We start from the raw sequence: 20,721 nt of genomic DNA on the forward strand, positions 1-20,721 counted from the left end.
GAGGGGACAGAGAGAAGGAGGAACCGGGAGAGGTAGAAAGAGGGAAAAAAAAAAACAAAAACAAAAAAAACAAAAAAGCAAAACAAACGGGGGTGGTGGTGGTGGTGGTGGGGAAGTGTTTGATTTAAGAAACTTAATTTGAATAACCCCCGCCTCTCCCAGCACCTCATTGGTGCCTTTCTTCTCCTCCATATTAATAAAGAAGCCGAGGAGAGGGGATTGGCTCCGCGTCCCCTTCCCGTTCCTCAGGCACTCGGGGGGAGGAGGTGTTTGCATTTCTCCGCAGGAGCCGCTCGGTTTGCGGAGCATTGTCTGGGTACGAGAAGCACACACACACATACACACATACAGACAGACAGACAGACAGACAGACATACATACATACATACAGCGATACGGGGGGAGCGCGGCAGAGCCTCGACCCGCAGGCAGGCAGCATCCGAGCCGGCCCGAATCCCCTTCACCTCCCCCATTTCCCGAGCGAGAATAACACCCCCTTAAAAAAAAAAAAAAAAAAGAAAAAAAAGAAAAAGAGAGAGACTCTTCCCCCCACCTCCAAAAAAAAAAAAAAAGTTTGCAAATCTCCTGCTTGCCTTCCTGCTTTTTTTTTTTTTTTTTTAATTATTATTTGGATTTAGCGATGGCAAATTCCTTCACGGCCGGGACCTGGCCCATCCCCTGAGCAAAGCAGCCTGGACATGACCGGCAGGCGAGGGAGGAGGAATTGTGGTTCCCTCTGGAGGCTCCGACCCTCCCCCCTCCTGCTCCTCCGGCCGGTGCGAGCCCGGCGGGGGCAGCCCGGCTCCGGCCGCTCCGTTCACCCGGAGCAGCTCCGCGTTCCCCCGCGCCCGGCTTCGGCCCCGCCCCGGCACGGCACGGCGGGATGCAGCATCTCCAGCACCGGGACGGATCCCTGCTGCAATGGTAAGTGCCTTCCTCCGGCCTCTCCCGGGCTGGGGAGCCGCTGTGCTCGGGGATGCCCGATATCCGCTTCTTGCAGCCGAGAGCCGCCGGCTCGTCTCGGAGTGACAGTGATTTATCGGCTTTTCTCCGATTTTCCCCATGTCCTGGGAATGCTTCTTTTTTTTTTTTTTTTTTTTTGAGGGAGGGGGGGGGGGGGGGGATGGCACGCAGGCTCTGTGCCTCCAGCCGGGCTCCGAGAATGCGGCCGCGAGATAGATGTGTTTCTTTCGGAACGAATAAATCTCCCTTTGCAAGCGGTGACAGGTTAACGTGCTTGGTATGGGGATCACGTCTGATTTTAACACAATATGGCTGGTAAATAAAACCTGATTGCTAACAGACCCGCTGCTGCTGTTGGCATTTTCAAGCTCCGGGCTACCTTTGCAGTTCTGCATCTTCACCTGCCACACCAACTCCGATTCACCCTTCAGCCGGTGCACCAGGACTTCTCTGTTTTTACTGCGGGGTGGTAGTAAAGATTGCTGTTAACGCGCCTTTGACCTCTGCTTGCATGCCTCTGGGCACTTCTCCTTATCACCATTGGAACAGCTGGCTCTAATAGCATCTTTACGCACGGCGCATCTTAAGTGAGAGGGGTAGGCAGACTTTTTGCATGCGAGCAGTTCAGGTATGTGCTGGAATCCGGAGAGTTTACTGCCAGGGAGAGAAGGGTAATGCAGCGTGGTGGTCAGGCGTGGAAAACGCGTGAAAAAAGAGAGAGACAGATGTGTGTGGAGACGTAGTGGTGTTTGTGGCGAGGTGATCATCCCACTTACATAGAAGTACATCGGGAAGAACTCCCTGGAAGTCAGTAGCTCTCCTCTGCACCTGATCTGCTGGTAAACAGGACCTGGCCCTTAACGCGATGCGTTCATCGGAATAGCTCTGTAGGTAACTGTGACCGTAATAAAAAATAGTAACCGAAATGAAGAAGGAGGCAAAACGACCTGGTTCTTTCCTAGGGCATTATGGAATACCATCCGTCTCGTGTTTGCTAATTACAGTGCATGTGTTGGACTGATGCTGCGACAGGCGATGCAGTTGGAGATGGGCTTTTTGTCTGTTATTTGTTGTTGTTGTTGTTTTTTTTTTTAATCTGTCGCTGTCAACGAAACTGCAAATAGATTTTCATCTGATGTTATTTGGGTCCACAGCCATCTCGGTGCTGTATTCTGCATATGCAACGCCGGTCGGGTGCTGTGGGGAGATGTTTCTGTGGCTAGCACATGCTAATCGGAGTGAATGTGTGATTGCTTAAGGTTACTGTCAATGATAGCAGAAGGCAAACTCCTTAAAGTGGGGTCGATATAGCTAAGGATGAAGAATTATCCATGTGCATTATACAAGCATCCTTGGCTGATACAAAACACACTGGAGCTGCCTTGAATGAAGTTGTCCTAAAGGACGAGTAAAGCAACGCTGCTCCAATTTGATGGATAATCAAGGAACGCTATTCAGTGCAATAACAGCAGTTGGATTAAAGTTGATGTCTCTGCTTGTATCTTGGTTGTAGCTCTGGTTGGTGGTTTTCTATCGTTTTTTTCCTGTCTCTATGTGCCGAGAGCAGGGGTTGCTGCTTTCTTGTTCAGTCAGGACAGCTATGACTGTGTTGTTGTGGTAGTGGCCATCTATCTTGGGCATCACGGAGCAGAGGGTTCGTGTTGTTTTGTCTTCTCCACCCTAAGGCATGTGTGCAGCGACTGGAAGGATAACCATTGGCATTGAACAGGCTCGAAGGTCGTGGGGGGCTTCTCAGAAAGCCAGTTATCCCTGCGTATTTATCTTCAGACAGAGACTCGTTTTGTGATTGCTCCTTGGCTCTAGCTTTCCATTGGGGTTCCTGCAAGTAACCTTAAATCTCCCTGTAGATTTATGATGTCTGCTGTTTTCGTGGTGGTGGCCACAGCCGCCTATAGCTCTGCTGTTGTCGGTGTATATACAAAGCTCATAAACACGAAGGCAGAAGCTTTGTTGTAGGATGCTACCAGGGAGAGAAACACAGAGCTCTCCGAGATGCTGGGCTGCGCTGTCGGTCACGTTCAGACCTTTGTTCGTCGCATCTCTCTTAATTTGGCTGAGTGAGCCGGCATCCTGGAGATATTTTTTCTGGAGTTGAGTTCCATATGTGCCTACGCCTTTGATCAGTTGAGCCCCATGTCCCCAGGCTGATTCATTTGAATATAGCAGATTTTGTTTTTCTTTCCTTCCTTCTGAGCACACTTAGTACAAACAGTCTAATTCCTAAATTAGCTCAGTTTATCTTCTGATGAAACCAAGAATATTTGAGTTAAGAAACACAGAGAAAAAGTAAACTCGGGACACGATCACCCTGTACGTCATATGTGGCTGAAAGATCTGCAGAAATATCCCATTTACCCCCATTTTTTGTCTGTGATTCTCAGGACAGGTAAACTGATAGCAGGGTATAGCAGTCAGTGGAGATAAAGGCTTTACTTCACCCCAACACTTGGCCCAAAGACTACAGCATCAACCTTTACATCAGCAAAGTATGTTTTTGCATTGGTTTGTGTCCCTTTATTTCCATTCCCAGTTCTCCTTGCTCGTCTGACATCCAAGCATCCTGCATCACCTGTGAAGGCAGCAGAGATGTGACTGAGTGCGCACTGAACCCAACAGGATTTTGGGGCAAAAGTGCAACAAATCTACCAAAATGGGTGTAAATGCACCAGTGAGAAAGTCTCTCTTTCATCCTATCCACTACTTTACTCATTTTTACTGATAATATGTGGGCAAGGGTCGCTTTAACCTTCATTCAGAGCACTACTGTCCTATATATGCAGCATCCCCTGACAGGATACATTTACAGTTCTGTGCTCAACTTGTACTGCTCTTAAGAAGTGCTTTGCATACAGAAAGGTATTTGGTTGTCAGCGATCTCTAGCAGGTGCTAGAACTGTGGTGGCTGTTGAAACAGATTGGATTGTAGTTGAGTGGGCACAAATACATGGGAAGAAAGGCAGGCTTCTTTCAGAATGCTTTGCTGGGCGCACGGACGCATGCTTTGCTTTGCATATGCTTTATTCTCTGACCACCTTTTGCTTTCGCAGTTTGTCCGTCCAACTTCTTTGGCTTTAACTTTTATCCGCACAGGGCAAGCTAAGAACTCTTGTAAAACAAGGCAGATTTCTCTGTGTCTTCTTCACGTAATTCACTTCAATTTGTCGAGTGTATTTCTACGCAGGACGATGGGCTGACCTATGGAGTAACTGGATTAGTAATTTCAGGGCAGAATTTAGGAGGCACTAAATCATTCCATTTCCTGAAGGAAAGGTGCAAACATTGTAGCATGTCAAGCTAACGTGGCTGTTGTGCTGTGAAATATTCTTTTGGCAAGGATGCTGCACAAGCATACAGATGCAGTTGCAGGGACTCTTGTCTGGTGCTGTGATTCTATGCTAGCGTTGAATCCGAGATCTCCTGACATAATTTTACCATGAAACGAACTGATCTGCATTGAACATTAGACTTTGTCTGCCTGGGGGACATCCTAACAATCTCACCGCTGTTCATTCAGGCGTCAGTCTTGGGGGGGGTTAGGTATCAGGGTGTGTGTTAGGACTATGATCTCAAATTGCTCCGATCTATTCATTTGGCAGATTTTTAATGATGTTTTCAGAAACGTCGACAGTTCCCCTTAAAATCAGTGTGTGGTTTTTAAAAAAACAAATCAACAATTCTGCTTTGCACTATTGTAAGTCGTAAGTCACCCTAAAACCAGCGCTTAAAACAGTAAAAGGGGGTAAGTGGTTGTATGGTTTAACTCTTCTTCCTAATAATAGTTCTGGGAACAGTGATTATAATGATTTCTGTTCATAACACATCGGGAATTGGGAATTTTGAAGTTTAAGAGCTCCATACAGAACATGGAGCACGATGCACTTTTGCTGCATCTCTTTGAAGGCTGCTTTGTCTGCTGTTGAGGTAGTCCACAAAAAGCCTTAATCACAACGGCATCCGTGCTCCATTAGAGAATATTGGGTCACAATTGCTTATGAGCTGCAAATGGAAGGATAATTATAGACTGTTACCTGTAATTTGTTGGGCCTGCTAAGTAGAGCTGAGGGTTAAGGCAGGAAAAGCCCTTTTAATCTGCGTGGTGGGTGAATAGCCCAGGTTTTTATTCTTTGCTTCCTCAGAATGAGACGTTTTGCTACTTTCTTTTCCCTCCAAGGACAGCATATTGTCCTATCTGATGTATTGGGAATTCTTAAGGACAACGTCCTGCTGAATGGAAACGCGGCAATATCGAGTTGCTCCTTTTTGGGGAGTAGCCGTATCATAAGTTCTGTCTCTGATGCAAGGAAGAGGTGTAAATTGCCCCACTCTCCAGGTGAAATCCTGGCCCTAAGGGGGATCCCTTACAAAACTGTCATTCATCGCACCTGGGGGAAGGCAACTCACTCACAAGCCTTGAGCAGTCTGGGCTGACGTTCCTCTGCTCTCACTCCAGCATCTGAAATTAGATGGGCCCATCCAGGCTGATCCCAGTTCCCTGTATTATCAGTGGGAAAGGAGCATCATCTCATCCTGACATGGCTCAGATGAATCCCTCTCGAGGGGCTCCCACAGCGCAGAGCCGTACGTGGCAAATCAGTCAGGTATCTCAGGGATATCCCTCTGAAGCACTGTCCTTCTCTTTCTCCCACCTTTGCTCACTTGCTCACAAGGAAGACTGGTTTTATTTTTATATTTGCCAGCTCTCAGCAACAGCAAATCCTGAAAAATGCCCAAACCTGCAGCAGTCACCCCCCCCAGCTTCCTCTCCCCCGTTTCCCATTTATCCCAATGGCAGCAACCTCAACCTGTCCGCTGCAGGGAGAATTCGTGCCGCACGTCCCAGGCAACACCTTATCAATTTGCAGCTCTTGCTGTATTTTTTTCGGGGGGTTGTTTTTGTTTTTAATTCATTGATTACTTTGGATCTCGCGGGCCTCCTCGGCGCATTGACACTTTCAGTCTTCAAAGCGCATCCAGTTTCTAGGAGGGATTTGCCAGCTGAAGCCCGTGTGTGTCGTTTTGTGAGCAGGTGGGGATGCATCAAGACGGGGGCACGTTCAGGACGGCGACATGATTTTCTGCAGGCAAATGTGAGCTCGTGCTGCCTGTTCCCTGAGCCAGCCAGAAGCTCTGCAGTGCTCCAAGCCTGATCTCATATACCCTTCTTGTGAATAGCTACACTGCGCGTTGCAAGAAGATGCAGATGGATGCTGACCAGACCTCTTTTGCTTAAGCTTGGCACCTTGTGAAATGCATTTTGGCCAGCTTGGAGCACATGATATGCTTAAAATTAGGTGACCTGAAAGGGAGATTTTGCCATAAATCAATAGCTTAATGCTTTCTTGTTACAGTGCATCCACCCTCTGTCCGAAGCTAGCACGATCCAACTGTCAGTTGATAAATGGATTTAACTAGCTCCTTCCTCCTTAATTATGGGCTGTAAAAATATTTACAGCTGTCCAATTAATGAAAAAAATATATACATGCATCTCTCACAACACAGTGATATGTAGACTGGACTTAAAGTTGCAGTAGTAACAGATACTTCTCCACAGCAGAAAGAAATTATGTTTATTTGGAAAGGCAGTTTAAAATAGCTAAGATATCCTTAACTATAAATTCCTTTTCCTAGAATGGTAAGGCTTTATTAAATTGTAATACCAATATTTCTGCTCTTACTGTTACTTTTTTTGACGTATGTTTACAAAGGATTTGTTAAATTACTATTTAAAAAAAAATAGCATTCATGCTGTTTAGTAAAAAACCAAACATTTCCTTTTAAAAAGCGATTGTTGTAATGATGGCATTTATATACGTATATAAATTCTTAAAGAGATACCACTCGAGTGCCAAAAGCCAAGTATGAGTACATTGTATGCTCATTTCTAAGATGTTGGACACAAAGCAAGACTTTCTCTCTTAGAGTTGGCCTAGAAACAAATTATATAAAGAAGCCAGCACAAGTGCATTATATAAAAGACCAAGTTAAAGTTAGTAAAGTTACTCATTTCCTGTGTTTTACAGAGCTGGATCTTTGGATTTCTTCCAGTTTTGTGCTCTAACTTAAGATGCAGAGGAGATGAGAGAGCATCAGAAATACCGCAGATGCTTAAGCTCATCATGACTAAGGCTGTGAATGTGTCACAGCTGTCACCCAAGCATTGAATTCCACAATCCACACTCATTCATTTGAGTTGCATGAAGTTTGACAGCTTGGATGGTGCCTTTGTGCTAGTGAATGGGTTAGTTAACCGAGATCATTATGTACAGTGGGTGAACAGCTGGAATAAACTTCATTTGTGAGAATAGTGCCTGATGATGGCAGAGGAGAGAGTGGCATGAAAAGCCAGTATTAGCTATGGTGAAGCTGCTTCTCTGCACCACTCTAATCCGTGGACACTGGTCTAAATTCTATAGCTTGTTGCTCTCTGGCCTTCTCTTTCCACCACAGCGGATTGTAGTAATGATGGTGATGGAAAATAGCCTCTGGAGACGTCCAAAGTCTGAACGTTACACGAGAGAGGAGAAGAAATGAGTATCACAACCTTTTTGGTTTCCCCAACAGATAGAGCCCTGAGGGATTTTCATTCCCTTTCCTCTGCATGGAAGACATGCAGGTCTTCTACTGTGGTGTTTTCTGTAATGCTGACCAGGAATGAGATTGAGCTTTCAGATGTGAGATATGTAAAGACAGATATGTATTCTGAAGTGTCTGTCAAAGGTATGCTCCTGTTGACAGTCAAAGGAGATTTAGAACATGGTTCTGTCATGTAAACAGAAGTGTCAAGTGCCACCTTGAGATCCCCAGGGGTATCTGACATTCTTTATGGATCAGGAGGTGCGATGCCAATCTATACCAGATCTTTTCCCTTCTGTATCATGGCAGGTAAGACACCCTGGGACATTCACAGAATCGTAGAATTATTTGATTTGGAAAGGACATTTAAAAGCCATCTGGTCCTACTCCCTGCAATGCACAGGGACACCCACAGCTCCATCAGTGCTCTGATCCCTGTCCCCTGACCTTGGGTGTCTCCAGGGATGGGGCACCACCTCCTCTCTGGGCAGACAGTTCCAGTGCCTCATCGCCCTTATTGTAAAGAGCTTCTTCCTTATATCCAGCCTAAATCTCCCTACTTTTAGTTTTGAAACCATTTCCCCTTGTCCTTTCACAACAGATTCTGCTGAAGAGTCTATCTTGTTCTTTCTTATAGCTTCAGCTGGTGACAAGAAACATCAGCATTAAGGTTACCATTTCTAGCCAAGGCCAAGACCCAGTCAACCCAGGTATCTACTAAAGAGTGAATTCCATTACTCTTTAGCCTGAAAAGTCATGAATAAATGCCAGTGTCGTGGTTTAATCTGCACTCCAAATCCTGCTCTTGGTTTCTAATCCTTTCTGATAGTTTAGAATGAGAGTGGTCTGTCGTGGCCTTGGTGCTCTTACCACCAACACAGAGTGTTTGTTTGCACACAGTATCACACAGGGCTTGGGAATGCCCTTTGCTATTTCTACTTCCGAATATCACAGTTAAGACGCTGTGCCACAAATGAATGGCTGCACTGCAAGTATCTCTACCTGGCTCCAGATCACTCTTGGAATTACACTACCTGGAACGTCCTGAGACTCCATTTGCCTTTCTCCAGGTTTAACTACCACAAGCAGTTGCTGACCATCCTGTGTCTGACTAATCCAAAAGGTTTTTTATCCCCCTTTGTCATGTACAGCTGAAGTACTCCCATCCCGTACTTCTGCCTTGACCCTGTTTCCTTCTACTGCTCACTAGTCCATGCTGACTCTATTTTGTTACCGTAGCTTTTCCGCATCATCCACCCATCTTAGGTACAAAAAGACCTTTGTGTTGCAGTTCCCAATCTCCTTAGTGCTGCTGACTTTCCTGTGTGGTTGTCTCAGCTTCTCCAAGCTTTCCTGTTTGGGATAGAGAATGTCAGCTATGCACTCATTTTGGTGAAGGCTTTCATTGATTATCTTTTATTTATTTTTTCCATCAAGTTTTCTCTCTCCAAAAGACATGGAGTTGTGTCCAAGGCTACTAAAGCAAATCATGACCTATTTAAAGCAAAATGCTTCCAAGCATCAGGCTTTAATATTATTCTGACAGGACCAACTTCTTCTGAAAGAAAGAAACTCTTCTTAAAGAAAAGCTCTCCCTGAAAGATTTTTAACTTTTGAAGTTCCATCTGATCTGTAGCTTTCTGATCTGATAAAACAAGCCTCACATCTTCGTAACAGAAATGAAAAAGACTGTCCAGACTAAGAGCTTCCCTTTTGACTCCGTTGTCTTAATTATTTTTTTCCTGATAGACTGTTACATTGACCTCTTGCTTTCCTTTCCACTGTCCCTTCTGAATTAAGCAATGAGGGCATAATTCAGCTACCCTCCCAAAGAGACTGAGACAAACCTCAATATGTGTATTCTTAGGCTACTATGCAGCAGTTCCATGTGTGCCACTAGTGCATTATGTAATCCAGTAGATCTGACCCATTGCCAAATCTATTCACAGCCATGTAAATCATAGAATCGTAGAATGCCTTGTGTTGGAAAGGACCTCAAGGATCATCAAACTCCATCCCCCCTGCTGCAGGCAGGGCCACCAACCTCCACATCTAATAGTAGACCAGGTTGCCCAGGGCCCCATCCAACCTGGCCTTGAACACCTCCAGGGACGGGGCATCCACAACCTCTCTGGGCAGCCTGTTCCAGCACCTCACCACTCCCTTGGTAAAGTATTTCCCCCTGATCCAGTCTAAATCTTCCCTCCTTCAACTTAAAACCACTTCCCTTGTCCTGCCATTATCTACCCTTGTAAAGAGTTGAGTCCCCTCCTGTTTGTAGGCTCCCTTCAGGTCCTGGAATGCTGCAATGAGGTCTCCTCGCAGCCTTCTCTTCTCCAGGCTGAACAAGCCCAGCTCCCTCAGCCTATCTTCATAGGGGAGGTGCTCCAGCCCTCTCATCTGTGGCCTCCTCTGGACCCTCTCTAGCAGCTCCCTGTTAAATCTAGCAAGTGAAATATGTTTAAGAATATGGATACAAAAGCAAGTGTGATAGCTCAACCATGCAACTTCAATCAGATAATTTGTAACACATGCCTATATTCTTGAAAGGTAGAAAAAAAACCCTCACTTGAATGTTAACCATGAACGTTGAATCCATTTTGTTGGAGAAACTCTCACCTAATATTCTGCTTAATGGACAGACTGTGCCATACTTTATGTCACACACCAAAACATTGAAATTTCAAAAACTGCATTTCAATTAAGTCAGAAGTTGTTTGAATTTTCCAACACTCGTATGTAGTCTTACCTTACTTCACATTTACTTGGCTTATAATTACTTGCTCTAAACGTACCTTTTTTGTACTTGCAGGGTTCTGGTTTGGAGATAATGGCCATTTTTCATGCCCTGTCCTTATAGGCAGTGGAATTGCAAAGTTGGTTTCTAAGATAATTCATGTGGTTCGAAAATCTTTTTTGTTTTTCCTCCATCACTTTAGAGTGGATGCTGGGCAGGGAGTGATGTGAAAGAGCCAGGTAAACCAAGCAAAATGATCTTAAAAAGTCAAATGAGATTATCAATTTCATCAAAACTGGCCAGATTCAAAAGAACATGCAGGCATTTCTGTCTCCCTGTCCAAACTGATCCGTAGCCCTCCCTCTAACAGCATGTTCAAAATTGCATTTTATAAATCAATTTTGGGAGATTTAAGCCAAAATGTTAAAGCTTGTCATTCATGTGCTGCTTGCAGCCCGCAAAATATTTGTGGGATTTCTTTTATGTCCTTGCCATTTCCAAAATGCATTGCCCTTGCGCGCTACTGCTTCTATGAGACTCTGAAAAATGAACTACTTTCGTGCCTCAGTATTTACATTTAGCTGCCATGGGTCATGCCACAGAAAACAATGTGGATTTGCATCAGTTTGGGCAAAGATGAAGAGATGCAGCTGGAGATGGCTGAACCCATCTTGCTCTTTTGCATTTCTACAAGTCCTCTCAACATGCAGCGATCTCTGTTTTTCCTCAAAACATGTCTCAGTATGTGGTTTTCATGGCTGCTGGGCCAACTTGGCATCCCATCACCTTCCTACCTTGACGTGCAGCACTTGTAAATATTGTAGTAACTTTCACGGCATCTTTTTATATTCTAAGATCAAGAAGGCTAAAAAAAATGATGGATATGAGAGAACACAAAGAAGGAAAAATATCTGATGTTCTAAATGGAACTGCTAGTAGTGGTGTCTCTTTAGGGTGACCTTCCACAAATGGCTTCTCCCTAAAGAAGATACAAGCTCCTCTGTATTCAGCAGAATGAAACATTTTAATTGGCCAGCCCATTAGATAATTAAATGAGCCAAAGAGTAAATACACATGCATTCCTCTGACTCCTTTCTTCTCCCACACATGCCATGCTTGTTCAGTACCGTTTTTGCTGTGTGCCCTTTTTGGGCATTGGGATTCAGTCTCTTTCTGTCAATGCCGTGATTTTAGTTAACGTGAAGACAAGATGCATGACTGGCAGGCCTATGTTTTTGTGCCGAGCTTTACAAAATGTTCTGTATGATTCCACACCTTATTCTTTATCGTCTGTATCAGCAGACTGCTGTCTTTATTGACCCATAAGTAACAACGAAAATCAGTCTAAGTACAGTATGACTTACACTTTGTTCCACCTGTTGTTTTGAGTATTCCCTTCTTAGTTTACCACAAGCAGTTTTGGAAGAGCTTCTGTGTTGTGCAATGAGCTACAGGAAGTAACCTGTGTCATTAAGTGCCATTAATTGGAACAGTGCTGAGATGTTTGGCAAACAAACTCTTCCTGCTTGTTGCAACTTGGCCTTACTACAGAAGCGTTGAATCAGGAGGTTACCCTGATTTCTTAACATCTCTCAGCAAATATTCTGCCAGCGTTCTTTACATTCTTTTAAAATAAATTATTTAGTTGAATCAGTCCATGTAGTGAAACTAATTTCTCCATTTGTTGATGTCTCCAACATGCTGTTCCAACAGCAATGAGAGCTCCCTTGCGAAAGCACAATACCCTGCACATGAGACATCTGCAGAGCTTACCATTCCAACAGATTTCTGCAAGTTATCTCTCTCTCAGATAGATCTAAGGATCATAGGAATATGGGATTCAATTCCTTTATTCCACCTCAATCCCCACTGAAGCAGAAATTTAAAATAAATCAGATTACCTGTGCCCTAGACTGTCCTGTTTCTTCTACTGTCCATAACAGGAGTCGAGGTTGTCTGTCAACATCCACAAAGTGTATGCCTGAAGTTACTGGAGGAAAGTCCACTTCCATTTGCATCAGTATGCACAGGCAGTTTGAAGGACAGCTAGCAGTTGAGTACAGTTTCCCTGAGACTTCAACTAAACTTACTATTGTATTATAACATTCTCTTAACTCTGCTCGTGAATTTACAGAACAAGGCATTCCAAGCCAAGACTCAAGGATGGGTCTGCCACTCTTGAATGTTAATAGTTTTACAGTAAAATAATAATAATCCTTTATAGATTTATAGAATGTAAGAATGAATATTTACTCTTCTTCCCCCAAATATTTCTTAAAAGTGTCATCATTGTCCCAAACTGATAGTTCATACGAAATAATCTGCAGAAGATGTACCACCTCAGAGCTCCTCTAAGCTCTCAGTGAAGCAAAATATTATCCTCAAACTTATTTCAAATGCTCAGGTTTTGCAATGTGTCTTTTTATTTTTATGGTATGTAATGGCACACATTTCTGTTGTCTTTTCAAGATAAAATAAGTCTCCCTTGATGTGGAAGAAGTTGCTTTCAGTAAGATTCAGTAAAAAATGCAGTGGTGCATTTGCTTGCTTCAGCACCAGCATGAATGCCAGTTAGACTGGAAATGGTTGGGAAAATAGATAATTACACTGTAATGGGAGGAAAATAAGAAGAATCTGCAGTATACCTCGGGAATCTGATTTCCAAATGAGCTGCTCTCTACGTAACATTTAATAAATATTTAATAAATAAATGCCAGCAGCAACTTAGCGCTTAAGGAAAACCATGGCCCAGAGACTGTTCCCATACAGGCATCTTGGATGAGGCCATTATAATTTGGGGGTCAATCAGTATATAAGAATGGGTAAAAATGATGACATATTACTTAACTTTAAGAACAAAGAAGTGTCCCACTCTTGACCTACATAGCGGTGTATTTGTAACATCAAAGTTCATTCATGTTCAGGAAACACTTAGAGTGTTTAAGAAACATCGTACTAAGGGACATGGTTTAGTGGGGAAATATTGGTAGTAGGTGGAGGGACTGGATGATCTTGGGGGTCTTTTTCAACCTTGGTGATTGTATGATTCTATGATTTTTTTTCCTTGCCACCACTGTGAAGCTCCATTGGCTTTCATGGGATGCTAGGTTAACTTCCTTAGGCTTCTTATTCACAAGCTAGTAGCTGACAAAACACTTCTAATGCAAAGATGGGCGATGAATTTAGCATAAAAGCAAAGGCTCCTGGCTGGCTGGACATATAGATTTTTACATGGGTATAGGATTGCTCAGTGGTTATTGAACTGTTGCCATTGACAGATGGATTCACTGTGGTCCAGCTGTTTGCTTGGACAGAACAGCTTTGCTTTTAGACCTTTTAAGCATTTCTGGACAAGGGGCCACACAAAGGAGAATTAGATGGAGACCAGTTATGTTTCTACAGTAGAATACTGTAGACTGCTAGGAGCTAAGGACACAGCAGAAGCAAACCTGTCTGTGGGGAGATGTTCTGTGTCTTGGATAAATACAGTAGTACATAAGCCTTTGTGATCCTGCCAACGAGCATTAGGAGGTAGGATCTGATATGGACAGCTGTCAGCAATAATGAGAAAGTATTTACAAAGCTCAGATGCTCTGAAATGATTTTATATTGGTGGAGTCTTTCCACGTATTCCATTTGGCCCACTGTCTGCTTGTCTTGGATGAGTCCCTACCGATTAAACTGAATAATTCTGTTCCTTGATTACTGTTTTAAGCTATAGCTCTTTTCAAAGAGTTCAGAGCCTATTTGCTTCTGAGTCTTCAGTGAAACAAGTGACGGGATATCTGCATGCTTGTCCCTGTTTTGATGAGTTTCAGCAGAACACACAGTTTTGCCCTTTGGGATAGAAGGGGCTATGATTGTGAGATACATTGTCTGTGCTTATGCTGAGGAATCAAGTACTACCAGATAACATCCCAGACCGCTGCGTTTTGATCACTAAACAGTTATTAAATTATTATTTAATTGATGTTAAAGTATTTGCATGGCACGTACATGGCCAACTAGTGTTCTTATTGGCAATGCCTGGGCACAATTCAGAGATGATCAAATTACATACATCCTTCCCAGCAGACATTTTGCTGGTGACAAGCCTATCTGAAGGACTGGAGACATTAAGCAACCTATGTGTAGTCTGTTCTGTGCCAGCTGGCCTCAGTGCCAGAAAAAGTTACAGACAGTTTACTAGCATTTCTCTACATTGCGATGGGGACTGCAGCGGGAGTATCCTGTGATGACATCCCTTGGCTGAGTCATGACTCTGCTCTTCTATCTCACGTTCTGGCAAGTGCGAGCCCTGGCTTTTCTGGAGCAGCAGAGTTCAGCCTCCACATGACGTAACCACTCAGCTTGCTTGGTGGGCAGACGTGATTCTCTGGAGAGCTGGGAAGCATGCTGGGTGGAACGGCTGTCTGCATAATCAAAGAATGTAAACTCTTAGGAAGTCATATCCTTCATGACGATAACAAGAATGATTTCAGAGTATTTGCTTTATGTCTGCTTCTAGTGGTTTAGATAAGGTCAGAAGTCAAAGAATGCAACTGGCATTTCTCAGCAGAAAGTTGGGGTTTTTTCCTCCTGTATTTTGTAGCTTACACTGGCAAATAGGAGATCTTGTTATTAGCACAAGTACAAAAAATGTGCAGTTTGAAAGCCTGGAGAGCTCTGAGATGTTACGAGGTACTAATGAAACAGAGAACTAACAAGGGAAGAAGCTGTGAGCTGTGGCAGTAGGAAGTCCTAAGATGCAAATCCCTGGAGGTGGCACTAAAGAACAAACTCTACTGTAATGTCCAAATTGGGAGTGCAGTTAGCATAGACTTCTTTGACCAAAGAAGAGAGCTAGACACCTGCAAAGAGTGACTGGCATCAAAATACAATTCATACAATGAACGTGCTTGGCTTGCTTCGTTGAATGTAAGAGATTAAAATATCTCTGCTTATAATTTAAATGCCAATATTTAAGTGGGGAAAACCTAAGGCCTGGTGAGCAGGAGCAATGCAGGCAGGCCACTTGTACCATGTGATACCTAATTTGTTCATGTAATTATAACTAAAATGGAGTATCATGAGGAATTTCATTTTTCCTTCTGCACTCAGAGCTTTGGGGCTTAAAACGTTGGGGATGGGTTTGTGGGTTTTCAAATATGTGTCTGATTTCTTTTCAATTCTGACGCAGTAAATGGTGATTAAAATTTGAATTTTTGTAAATGAATCAAAATGCATCCATGGCATGTTTTGTAATACAGCAAAATGGATTAGGATAGTAACTAAAATGTACACCCACTTACAATCTTTTTAAATACCTTCCCCTGTTATCAAAAAAGAATTTCCAAACTGTGTGTCACGAATCAGTTAGCATCAACATTTCCCTTGGGGAAAAAAGCTAAAAATGCAAATGACAGAAATAGTACTTATTAATATATAGATTGCCCATTTGCTATTTTAACATTTTGATTTGAACAATTAATATAAATGGAAATGAGTGGCAACTAAGCAGGAAGGTTAATTAAACTTAACATCCTGCTTTGGACTGCTTGCTGATATCTACATTTCACATCAGTGGTTTGGGGCTGAATTTCAATCTCTCCAGTGAACTGTCCCTTGCCCTTACGCAACTACTTCTTTCAGTAGCCTGTCACTGTTAAGCAGTTCCAGCCTGGACTTGAATCTTTATCCTTTCATTAAAAAAGTTGGTCAGGATTGACTCAGCTCTGAAATGCACGGGTGATAAAATCTGAGATCACAAACTGTGCACTGCATGTGTATCTTACATTAAACCGCTCGGTACTGTCGAAGAAAATGAAAGTGATTTTTCTTAGTTTCAGCCTTCTGGGCTCTTTTGTGAGTGAACGTATTAGAGCAGAATACCAAATTAGGAATTAAAAGATTTACTAGGTTAAATCTCCAAAGTCCCATTGGGGATGCAAAATGATATGTTGGTTATGTATTGAGGAAGGGGAAGGAAGCAGAGTGAAAAAAGGACCACAATAAGAGTTTAACAAATTAAACTGACAATGCACTGTTTAATGTGCATGATAAGAATACTTTGATTGAATAGCAAATGCAATAGCGAGAGAGTTTACTGCTTGTTTTCTTACTGAGGTAGGTTTCTTGTCACAGGACACATTTTCACCAGTTCTGTCAAGAGCGGCGGAATGAATCAACCAGCTGATAGTTAAAATTATGAGCATCAAGAGCGAGAAATAATGCGTACGAGAAAACAAATGCAAACCAATTCTATCCTGTGAGGACCTGGGGTTAATAAATTCTGTTGTCTGAAGTATGTGCAGTGACTATGAGGTCCTGCAGCTGTCTGAAGTCACCAAGCCCACCATCTTGTCACGGTGCTGAGCTGGTGGTATGAGCGCTCCCTAACTTGGCTCAGTTGGATTGCCCTTGGTTAGCAAAGCCTTACTGCTGGAGCTAACCCCATCACCTGGGGAGAATTAGGTTAGGCAACACTTGTACTACCAGCTCAACAAGCAGATTGGTGGCCATGTAGCATGAGTTAGTGGCTCTGAAATGTTCTTTTCAGCACAGCTGCAGCTGGAGGGAGGGAGATGTCCATAGCCTAACGGAGATGTCAAGAGCTGACAGCTGTTGTCAGCTTTTGTACGGGATTTAGACACAATGGTGGGCAGCTGATTTCTAGGGAGGGTCAGCAGAAGGAAAGAAACCACGTGTTTTTATGAAGGAATCTCAGCTGCCCTTCAGTTAATGGAAACAAGTTCTATTAACTTGCTGGAAAATAGCCAAAAAGGAAAACAGTGCAAAAGAATTATAAAGAGAATTCTGTGTTACTGCCGGCATTGGTGGGCAGTGGAGGTGTATTTGGTACTCTTGAGCTAAAGTAATCCCATGTTTATCTCTGATACTGAAGCCATCTAGAAGTGAAGTACTGAGTGCCTTTATTTCTCACTCAGGTCACTCAGAGCAGATGTTTCTGCTTCTCTCTTCATAAATCTGAGCCTTGTGTTTGCTTCGTGGCTTCACTGATACACGCAGTAGGAGTGGTAACCCTAGTGCAAACAGGCATTGCATCTTCAACAACAGCGTAGTTTCTTTGTAGGTAAAATACCTCTACAAGGCTTGGATTGCCTCTAGGGTTTCTTTACATGTGAGCAAACTGGGATGTTTTGTTTGCTTTCTGTTTGTTTTGTCAAACTGATTTTTTACAAAGGGGGGGAAAATGATATTATTCTTCATTTTAGAGGCACGCTGATCTGTTTTAGAATACACGGAGGACTCTGTCCATTTGCAGTGGAGTTGGATGACTGACACTAAATAACGGATTGCTGCACTTAGGGTTTATTCACCTACATATTTACGACTTGCAAGTCCTAATACCCTGTTTTATTTTGGTTTGGGCTTTTTTTTGGAAGAGCTGGTTTAATGTCATTCCATATACTCACATTGTTTTTCATAACTGGCTTGAGGATAACACATAATACAGCCACTCCCACCCAAACGATGAGCCAGAATTATTTCTGCAAAGCCTGTGACTGTTACCCACCAAGGAAACAGAAACAATACTGTGCAGATTTTGGGACCAACTAGAGCCAAGCAGTGCTGGATTCAATTAAACAAATCAAAAGGACATCTAAAACCGTGCCACAAAACTTCGGTTTCTTCTCAGCGGTAGGCATACACTGACACAAAATGTGCAAAATATTACTTTAACAATTCTTCTCTGCCTCAAATGGCTTTCATTTCAGGGCTGTTTCCATAATAAGGCAGTCTTGGACGAAACATGCAGTTCTTTGGGCAGGTCACATAGCAGCCAGACCACGGTCTGGGGAACTCTCTAGTCCATTACACAGTGAATGTGTACTATTTATCCAGGCTCCATCTTAAAAGTTGTTTGGTTTCTCCAAAAGAAACTCCCACTGTGCTGTCTTGAGGTTATCAGATGTTTAGCTTTATCTGCTGAAAGAGGAGCATCCTCTCCCTTAGGTGCCTCTAGCCTTCTCTCCCCAGCAAGCGACCCATTTCAGAGCCACGTACAGACCCGTCCCATGCTTCTTTTCCTCCATCGGGCTGCAAACTCTAGGGACAAACGTGAACTTTGGAACGCAGTGAAAGGAATACCCTGAAATGTGAACTTACCTCTTCTGCCTGTGGAGATAGAGTGTTTTTCTGTTTGTTTGTTTGTTGGTTTTGTGTTGGTTGTTGTTGTTTTCTTTTTGCCTTATGCCTAAGGTGAGATGCCAGTCTTTGCTGCAGCATACAGTTCCAGTGGACAGCAACAAAGGAGCCTGAGATATACCAAAGTGGGCTGAGCAAAAAAAAATAATAAAGGAGACTCAGAGTCTATTTGTGTTACAACTATGGAGTCCCTGAGACTGCTATCGAGTTTAAAATGAGAGATGTCTCAGAATAGGTTGCCCAAAGAAGGTGTGGGTGCCTGAGGAGGTGCCCAAGGCTGTGGATGGGGCCCTGGGCAGCCTGATCTGGTGGGTGGCAGCCCTGCCCATTGGGTTGGAACTGGTTGATCTTTAAAGTCTCCTCCAACCTATACAATTCTATGATTCTGTGAAATTATCAGGCTATTAGCCAACACGCAGATGAACCATTCAACTCTGGCCAATGTTTTGCTAACAAGTTTTCCCAAAGCACTGGTGGTCTCTCCTTTGATTTCCTCTACTGTCCCACCTTTAGTTATTCACCTTTCTGGGGATGGGAAAACCCGTGAAGCCTGCTTGTACATGGGTCTTTGCTATCTGCAGGCATGAGGGTCATTAATAATGCAGCAGGTGGAAATGAGGGCTTAGGGACACGTTCATTTCTCGTCTTAATAAATTGCATCCTTTGAAGGCTGCTGAAGTGGGTCTCCCAGTGCTGGAGATCAATAATGCTTTCTCTTTCTGAGGTTGTTTTTCTTTTTAAAATGTTTTTGTAAAACATCGGCTACGATGGGCAGGTATTGTGTTTTTGTGAGCAGCCAACCTGTGGAGTGGTGCTTGCCTCCAGCAATGATATTGTAGTTGTTTGAGTATGTTTGTATGCTCTGTGGAGCATACAAGAAATAGTGGAATTAATGGAGAGCTGCTTTATTATATACTACCATGAAACTGGAAAAACATTGCCCCAAATCCTTTGTCCTGAGGAGTTTCCAAAGGGTCAAAGTTTCTTCTCCAAAGGATACATGATAGTCATCATCATGGTAGGACCTTATCACTTTAAGGTCTTGCTACAGATTTTAGTTAATTTTTTTGAGCAATTAACCTAAATAAACTCGCTTACAATCACTACTCTCAAAGCACTGTTTCTTTGGTGTCTTTTGTGCTGCATTCAAATTACATTAAAACCAACACTGGGGCAGTTGAAGACCAGAAGAGAATTTAGACTTGACCTAATGTAATGTGAGGAAAGGAAAGGAAAGGGAGATTGGAGGGAAAAGAAGAAAATTCTTTGCTGGATGCTTCATGCTTTTTGACCTTAATTGACTTCCCAAAATAGGATGCTACTAATCAGCTGAGTGTAGCTTTGGCAAACTGTGACTGTCTGGGCTGAAGTTTTGTATGCTGTGTGTCTGTCTCAAACCTCTCCCTTTATTTCTCTCCCTCCCTCCTCCTTTTATTTCAGATAAAACTATTGATTTGAAGGTAAAACTAAAGCAAATTTTTTTTTGCATGTGTTTTGACTCTTTATTTGAGAATTTCTAATATCTCCATGCCTTGGAACTAGGAATTAAAAACTCAGAGGAGCAAAAAGATGGCTTCTGGTATTGCCAGTGTGTCTTTTGTTGTCTGTCTCAGGGCAGCGTTTCTCTAGACTGAATGTCTTTGGATACACTCAGAAAATTTTCATAGTCTGTCCAGAATGTCAGAGCTATAGACTCAGAACTTTCTATACGGAGAGAGCACTCCTCAGCTTGAATGAGAGCAGGAATTTGGCTGAACTTCAGGCATGCTGAATGCCTTGATAAAATCACCTTGTGCTTCATATTTTGTTCCCCAAATGAGTGAGTACTTATAATGTTAGTATTTTTTGTACTAAGGAACATGATTCAGTGGACAATATTGGTGGTAGGTGGACAGTTGGACTAGATGATCTTAGAGGTCTTTTCCAACCTTAATGTTTCTATGATTCTATTACTGAATGGCATTAATCTCACCTGCCAAATAGTGTATGGTGTAGTCCTCCACAGCTGAAACTGTCTGTTCAGGGTCTCCTTGGTAATCATAGGAGAGAAACTGATAAGCTTAAAGTATGAGCTCATCTAAACTGCCGTGGTGCACAGGAGGCCAGTGTTAGACCAGACCTTATCATGCTAGGTTCTACAGATAGAAGAGGTCTGTGTCATGAAAAATAGGTGCGTAAAGAATATATTCTCTGCCCTTAATCTTGATGCCTTATTTCAGAAATATATACTCTGTCAAAAAAGATGAATTTAGGTGTAGGCTGCATTTTCAACAGATGT

General features: G+C 43.0%; 1 protein-coding gene across 9 annotated transcripts in view; it reads left to right on the forward strand.

Annotated features, from left to right (window-relative positions):
- The window catches only part of LOC110394526 (pituitary adenylate cyclase-activating polypeptide type I receptor-like), a 136,648-nt gene continuing 116,139 nt past the window's right edge, over window positions 213–20,721 (forward strand). For 4 of the 9 annotated variants that reach the window (XM_021388429.1, XM_021388430.1, XM_021388434.1 and 1 more), the window contains exon 1: window positions 214–924. The gene's annotated coding sequence lies outside the window, so the exon portion shown is untranslated. Of the gene's footprint in view, window positions 925–1,656; window positions 1,851–20,721 lie in introns of those variants that run through there. The other 5 variants (XM_021388426.1, XM_021388433.1, XM_021388427.1 and 2 more) reach the window with 4 other exon arrangements.

This window comes from Numida meleagris, chromosome 2 (genome assembly GCF_002078875.1).
Source record: "Numida meleagris isolate 19003 breed g44 Domestic line chromosome 2, NumMel1.0, whole genome shotgun sequence".
Lineage (NCBI taxonomy): Eukaryota > Metazoa > Chordata > Aves > Galliformes > Numididae > Numida > Numida meleagris.